At 42.4% G+C, this 7843-nt stretch overlaps 1 protein-coding gene across 1 annotated transcript in view; it reads right to left on the reverse strand.

Moving 5' to 3' along the window:
• LOC118397002 (BRD4-interacting chromatin-remodeling complex-associated protein-like) overlaps positions 1-6754 on the reverse strand; it is a 70311-nt gene extending 63557 nt beyond the window's left edge. The window contains exon 1 of the mRNA XM_052468923.1: positions 6483-6754. The gene's annotated coding sequence lies outside the window, so the exon portion shown is untranslated. The remainder of the gene's footprint in view (positions 1-6482) is intronic.
• Between the last annotated feature and the right edge of the window lie 1089 nt (positions 6755-7843).

Here is a 7843-nt window from a genome sequence, read left to right on the forward strand (position 1 = left end):
CATAAACAAGCGCTGTAACACAGAAGTAAGGCCGTGTGAGAACACTAACCTAACCTTAAAGTAGTAATGTTACTGTTCTGCTGATATGAAAGACACGGAACGCATGTTTCCAACACCATAACACAGGCCATGCGTTTTAACTTTCAGAATGAGTGTCGGGGCTCGCAAACAATACTCCCCCGGCCAGAAGATAATATATATGCCATTTAGCAGACTCTTTTATCCAAAGCGACTTACAGTCATGTGTGTATACATTCTACGTATGGGTGGTCGTGGGGATCGAACCCACTACCCTGGCGTAACAAGCGCCATGCTCTACCAACTGAGCTACAGAAGGACCATAATAATATCGTCAATATGCACTAAAGGTAGTCAGCATCTAGGAATGGGTTAGCCGGTGACATGCTGTGGAGACGGCTTTCCGTCACACTCCAGGAAAACTGAAACCTGTCCCTCCAGACAACCAAACTGGCTGCACTGGAAGTGATTATCGTTTAGGGGGAAGTTGTGGTATTTCTCTCCATTCTCTGTTTTGGCTGAAAGAACAGACTTCCACCAAGGTCATACTATGCTACATGTTCCTCATTGCGTCCTGAACCTAATCACAGCATCGCGATACCACTAAACTTGATTTTCCATGCCAAAACAGAAAACATGAAGTAGACTAAACATCAAGTAAAACGAGCCTTTAATATCATGATGTTAAGTATCTCAAATATGCTTAGGGAAAAAATACATTTGAATCCTTCTGTGGTCCTTCTGTGGCTCAGTTGGTAGAGCATGGCGCTTGTAACGCCAGGGTAGTGGGTTCGATTCCCGGGACCACCCATATGTAGAATGTATGCACACATGACTGTAAATTGCTTTGGATAAAAGCGTCAGCTAAATGGCATATATATATATGAATAATCCAGGTGACAACAGGAAGCAGGCTGTGTTTGCAATATTAGAACGTATTTTTCTCCTCTAGAAATTAATCTGTAACCATACAATCTAATCAAAATTGCCCACGGACCTGGGCAGAACATTAGGGAAACATGACTAGTAGGCAAAGCTTGACTAAAATCACCTGGAAAGGGAAAGAAAATAATAACATTTTAAAAATTGGTTGAAAAATTGACAGGACATATTCAAAACTTTCCAGATTGACTTGACTCAAGGTTTTACTGCTAACCCAGAAAGCATTACATGGGCTTGCTCCTACCTATTTCTCCAATTTGGTCCTGCCGTACATACCTACACGTACGCTACGGTCACAAGACGCAGGCCTCCTAATTGTCCCTAGAATTTCTAAGCAAACAGCTGGAGGCAGGGCTTTCTCCTATAGAGCTACATTTTTATGGAACGGTCTGCCTACCCATGTCAGAGACGCAAACTCGGCCTCAACCTTTAAGACTCATCTCTTCAGTGGGTCATATGATTGAGTGTAGTCTGGCCCAGGAGTGTGAAGATGAACAAAAAGGCACTGGAGCAACGAACCACCCTTGCTGTCTCTGCGTGGCCGGTTCCCCTCTCTCCACTGGGATTCTCTGCCTCTAACCCTATTACAGGGGCTGAGTCACTGGCTTACTGGTACTCTTCCATGCCGTCCCTAGGAGGGGTGAGTCACAGACATGATCTTCCAGTCCGGGTTTGCGCCCCCCCAATTGGGTTGTGCCCGAGCGGAGATCTTTGTGGGCTATACTCAGCCTTGCAGTAGCTAGTCTGTTATATATTGGGAATTTCTCCCGTCTTATCCGGTGTCCTTTGTGAATTTAAGCATTCTCTCTAATTCTCTCTTTCTCTCTCTCAGAGGACCTGAACCCTAGGATCATGCCTCAGGACTACCTGGCATGATGACTCCTTGCTGTCCCCAGTCCACCCGGCCGTGCTGCTGCTCCAGTTTCAACTGTTCTGCCTGCGGGTATGGAACCCTGCCCTGTTCACCGGACGTGCTACCTGTCCCAGACCTGCTGTTTTCATCTCTCTAGAGACAGCAGGAGCGGTAGAGATACTCTGAATGATCAGCTATGAAAAGCCAACTAACATTTTCTCCTGAGGTGCTGACCTGTTGCACCCTCTACAACTACTGTGATTATTATTATTTGACCCTGCTGGTAATCTATGAACATTTGAACATCTTGGCCATGTTTCTGCTATAATCTCCACCCGGCACAGCCAGAAGAGGACTGGCCACCCCTCAGAGCCTGGTTCCTCTCTAGGTTTCTTCCTAGGGAGTTTTTCCCTAGCCACCGTGCTTCTACGTCTACATTGCTTGCCGTCTGTGGTTTTAGGCTGGGTTTCTGGAAGAGCACTTTGTGGCATCAGCTGATGTAAGAAGGGCTTCATAAATAAATTTGATTAACTTTACTCACACAGACCATCAGGGCAAATGACATACATAGCCTTCTGCTTCCTGTTAACCAACAGGAAGTACCAGTGATGCGCACACTATATAAGTGATGTGGGGCTACAATAGTGTTTTGCTAGTAAAGGTTGGGACACATCCTATAACATTGAGGAGTTTATCACAACAGTCACAGGATTCATCAATAAGTACATAGACGAGGTAAATCCCACATTGACTCTAAGAACTAGCCGACAGTTAGACTTACTGGTACCGACAACAAAAAAGACATTACAGACTAAATACTTTACAATGTACATACAGTACCAGTCAAAAGTTTGGACACACCTACTCATTTAAGGGTGTTTCCTTCATTTTTACTATTTTGTACATTGTAGAATAATAATGAAAACTATGAAATAATACTTATGGAACCATGCAGTAACCCAAAAGTGTAAAACAAATGAAAACATATGAGATTATTCAAAGTAGCCACCCTTTGCCTTGATGACCACTTTGCACACTCTTGGCATTCTCTCTCAACCAGCTTCACCTGGAATGCTTTTCCAACTGTCTTGAAGGAGTTCCCACATATGCTGAGCACTCGTTGGCTGCTTTTTCTTCACTCTGTGGTCCAAACTCATCCCAAACCATCTCAATCTGTTTGAGGTCTGGTGATTGTAGAGGCCAGGTCATCTGATAAAGCACTCCATCACTCTCCTTCTTGGTCAAATAGCCCTTACACAGCGTGGAGGTGTGTTGGGTCATTGTCTTGTTTAAAAACAAATGATAGTTCCAGTAAGACCAAACCAGATGGGTTGACGTATCGCTGCAGAACGCTGTGGAAGCCATGCTAGTTAAGAGAGCCTTGAATTAAAAAAACATTTTTTTTAATTAAATCACAGAGTGTCACCACAAAGCTCCCCCATACTATCACACCTCCATGCTTCATGGTGGGAACCACACATGCAGAGATCATGGTTCTCCAACTCTGCGTCTCACAAACACACGGTGGTTGGAACAAAAAAATATCACATTTGGATTCATCAGACCAAAGGACAGATTTCCACTGGTTTAATGTCCACTGCTCATGTTTCTTGGCACAAGCAAGTCTCTTATTATTCGACCACGAACGCCTGATTCACACATCTGATGTTGAGATGCGTCTGCTACTGAAGCATTTATTTGTGCTGCAATCTGAGGCTGGTAACTAATGAACTTATCCTCTGCAGCAGAGGTAATTCTGGGTCTTCCTTTCCTGTGGCGGTCCTCATGAGAGCCAGTTTCATCATTGCACTTGGTGGTTTTTGTGACTGCACATGAAGAAACTTTAAAAGTTCTTGAAATGTTCCTTATTGACTGATCTTCATGTCTTAAAGTGATGATAGACTGGCGTTTCTCTTTACTTATTTGAGCTGTTCTTGCCATAATATGGGCTATCTTCTGTATACCACCCCCTACCTCGACAACACAACTGATTGGCTCAAACACATTAAGGAGGAAAGAAATTGCACAAATGTACTTTTAACAAGGCACACCTGTTAATTGAATTGCATTCCAGGTGACTACCTCGTGAAGCTGGTTGACAGAATGCGCAAAGTTGTCATCAAGGCAAAGGGTAGCTTCTTTGAAGAATATATAAAATATATTATGATTTGTTTAACACTTCTTTGGTTACTACATGATTCCATATGTGTTATTTCAAAGCTTTGATGTCTTCACCATTATTCTACAATGTAGAAAATAGTTTTTTTTTTAAAATAAAGAAACCCTGGAATGAGTAGGTGTCCCCAAACTTTTGACTGGTACTGTACATTTAAAAACACCAAGGGAGCATGTGGTGTGAATCTATCAGTTACACAACCAGTAGGTCACATGTCAGTACATACAACCAGTAGGTCACGTTGTGCCGTGAGGTGTTGCTGTATTTGTTTTCTGAAACCAGGTTTGCTGTTCACTTGCGCTTTATAAGAAGGGAGGTCCATGCAATCATGGCTCTGTATAACACTAAGTTTCCTTGAATTTGTTCTGGACCTGGGGACTGTGAAAAGACACCTGGTGGCATGTCTGGTGGGGTAAGTGTGTTCTGGACCTGGGGACTGTGAAAAGACACCTGGTGGCATGTCTGGTGGGGTAAGTGTGTGTGGGGACTGTGAAAAGTGCTGTCTGGTGGGGTAAGTGTGGGGACTGTGAAAAGACCCAGTGCTGTCTGGTGGGGTAAGTGTGGGGACTGTGAAAGTGCTGTCTGGTGGGGTAAGTGTGTGTGGACCTGGGGACAAAAAGTGGTGGCTGTCTGGTGGGGTAAGTGTGTGTGTCAGTGCTGTCTGGTGGGGTAAGTGTGTGTGTCAGTGCTGTCTGGTGGGGTAAGTGTGTGTGTCAGTGCTGTCTGGTGGGGTAAGTGTGTGTTTCAGTGCTCTGTGTAAGTTGACTATGCAAACCATTTGGAATTTCCAACATATTAATATGTATTGCAAAAACAATAAGTGATGCAGTCAGTCTTTCCTCTTAGCCAAGAGAGACTGGCATGCATAGTATTAAAATTAGCCCTCTGATTATAATAAAGAGCAAGACATGTCGCTCTGTTCTGGACCAGCTGCAGTTTAACTAGGTCTTTCTTTGCAGCATTTTACCATATGACTGGACAACAATCAAGATAAAACTAGGGCCTGCAGGACTTGCTTTGTTGAGTGTGGTGTCAAATGCTGTCTTTACTGTGGTTTCAGTGCTCCTGAGCTTGACTATGCAACCATTTGGAAACGCATTAATAATATAAAAACAATAATAAATGCATTTAGTCTTTCCTCTTATCCAAAGAGACTTACAGTAAATATAAAATAATAATAATAATATATGCATTTAGACATGACGCTTTTCTCCAAAGCGACTTACAGTCATGTGTGCATACATTCTACCATATGGGTGGTCCCAATCAAGATAAAACTACCCTGGGACTTGTTACAAGTGTGGTGTCATGCTCTACCAACTGAGCTTTACAGAATTGGAAACACATTATCAAAACATGTAGATTCAATCTAAGGTAAAAACCAATTTAGTCATCTCAACTTGTTTCAACAGCCACACAATATTACCAGATTCTAGAAATGTATGATATAGGGAATGATTTGTACCAAATACAATATGCCAGACGTTGAAAAGCCATAACAAATAGGTTCTCAACAACAGATTATAGATTAACGTCAAATACACTCGAGGTAAAAATGTGCGGTTCACACTCACTCCTTCATCATTCCTTTTAGAGATGTATTTTAATACAAGAAAAGAATGGAAGCTCAATTCAGAGTTGCCAAATATTGATGCAAGCTGTACAAAGATGTTGCTCAAAGCAGCTATGTTTTAAATATCTCTACTATGATCGTATCGAGTATTGACAGAAACAAATTGAGTAGTAGCAAGCTAACGGTAGATCAAATGGTGAGTTTAGGCAGGCGGACACGAGGGCAGCGGATTGACACCGATAAAACCAGTGTCCGATATAAAACGAAGATAAATCCATTTGCTGCTCTCCAGAATGTTGGTTTGAAGCTGAAGCGCTCGAGCCATTGCAGCCAGCAGAGCAGAGCGGTGCACAGCATATGAAAGGAGGGACACTGCGAGACACTAACTAGTGTTGAATGAATCGAATGTATTTACATGATAGTCGTTTTTCCCTGTAACTACAGTGTCCTCTAAAATAAATCGCATGTTCGTTTGATGCATGTAGCTAATTGTCCGAATTTACTAACTATTTGAAGCTTTTGGTGCAGTTTCCCTTTCGTTAGCATTAGCTGCTAGGTTAGCTAACTGACTATAAACATTCGTGTTAACACATTCCGACGTAGTATACATTTAAAACATCACAAGCGGGTTTAGTATCAACACGTTTATAATGCACGGCAGCATTGCACTTCAGCTTGCATGACGCATTATTTTGTTTGCCTTAAATGCAATTGCGTACCTAGCTCCTTGCAAGCAAAATATGAGTTAATGTTGGAATACTCTTGGACAAGGGGTTGTGCTTGGGAATTTGTTGGAAAATTAAACGCCTTGCCATGCAAGGACTACGGAATTTTGATCGAGGTTTGCAGTCTGCAAATGGTGTAGCTTTATTCTAGTTATTCAGATTAATAGAGAAATTGCTACATTGTCACAAACTCACCCAAGACGAGAGGTGCAGGCAGCACGGGGTCTCCCGGACAGCCTCGCACGGGCTTCCATACAGGACCCAGCTACAGGCAGGAAACAGACGACTGCTGACTTCGCCTGTTCAAATTCATTGTTGCGTGTGCTTTCTATCGAAAATGAGCACCAGTTTATCCGTCATAGTACCTCGTTTATCCCCGTGCAACAGGCAATGATCCAGTTTATACCATAGACATAACAAGGAATGCTCTGTCATACAGATAATTATATAGCTGTAAACAAAGTATATTGAAACATTGTGCAGTTTTGTAATGCATTTTTGTTCTTATAGCTTTATAAGCTTATATACACTGTTAGAAACTAATGGAAACATTATCACTTAATTTAACTGGTTTGAGGTTATGCTATTTGCATGTTATGGGTGAGATTGTGTTAATAACCAGGGTATTGGGGTAACCATGATTTAAATACCCCCTACACTGACGTTACAGGCAAATACACGGCTATCCTCCTTTGCCTCAGTCAGAGCTGCTTTCGTGATAAAGCTATTTTATTTGTGATGAAATATAGCTTGTTATGTGATTGGCCGAAAGCTAAATATCTAGCAAATAAAAAGGCAGGGACTAGTCATTTAACTCATGACTAAGGTAAATTACCTCCAGCATACAGGGGAAGTTTAGGACCTTTAAATATATTCTTCCCTGGGGGCGTGTTTTTTTGTGTTGTTTACACTCAGTGATTGGTTGAATTTGAATGGGGACTGGAAATAATTGGCCAAGTTGTGTGTAGTTACAGAAGGTTCTAGTGTAACAGTATACTTTTAGACCGTCCCCTCGCCCATACCCGGGCACGAACCAGGGACCTTCTGCGCACAACGACAACAGTCACCCTCGAAGCATCGTTACCCATCGCTCCACAAAAGCCGCGGCCCTTGCAGAGCAAGGGGAATTACTACTTCAAGGTCTCAGAGCAAGTGACGTAACCGATTGAAACGCTATTTAGCGCACACCGCTAACTAAGCTAGCCGTTTCACATCCGTTACACTAGTTCATTTTGACACTAGACTCGAATCATATAGTATTTAAAAAATGAACACCTTTTCATAAAAATAATATTCCTATGGAGTTGAATGAAGCATGCATTTAGAGGAAATGTAAAATATCTGACCAGCGGCAAACTCGGACAAAGGTCACCTCGCTCAGCTATGATGAGCAAAGGTATTTTGCGAGATATCTGATATCTATGCATGTTTAACCATGCATTTAGAGACTTTCGGTAATGCATAAAACATGGACGATGATGTACTCAGCTCTTCTGCGACTCTATTTTACAAACATTCTCCACTCGAGGGCGCAGACGGATTGATTTCAGCACCAA

This window comes from Oncorhynchus keta, chromosome 18 (genome assembly GCF_023373465.1).
Source record: "Oncorhynchus keta strain PuntledgeMale-10-30-2019 chromosome 18, Oket_V2, whole genome shotgun sequence".
Taxonomy (NCBI): Eukaryota; Metazoa; Chordata; class Actinopteri; order Salmoniformes; family Salmonidae; genus Oncorhynchus; species Oncorhynchus keta.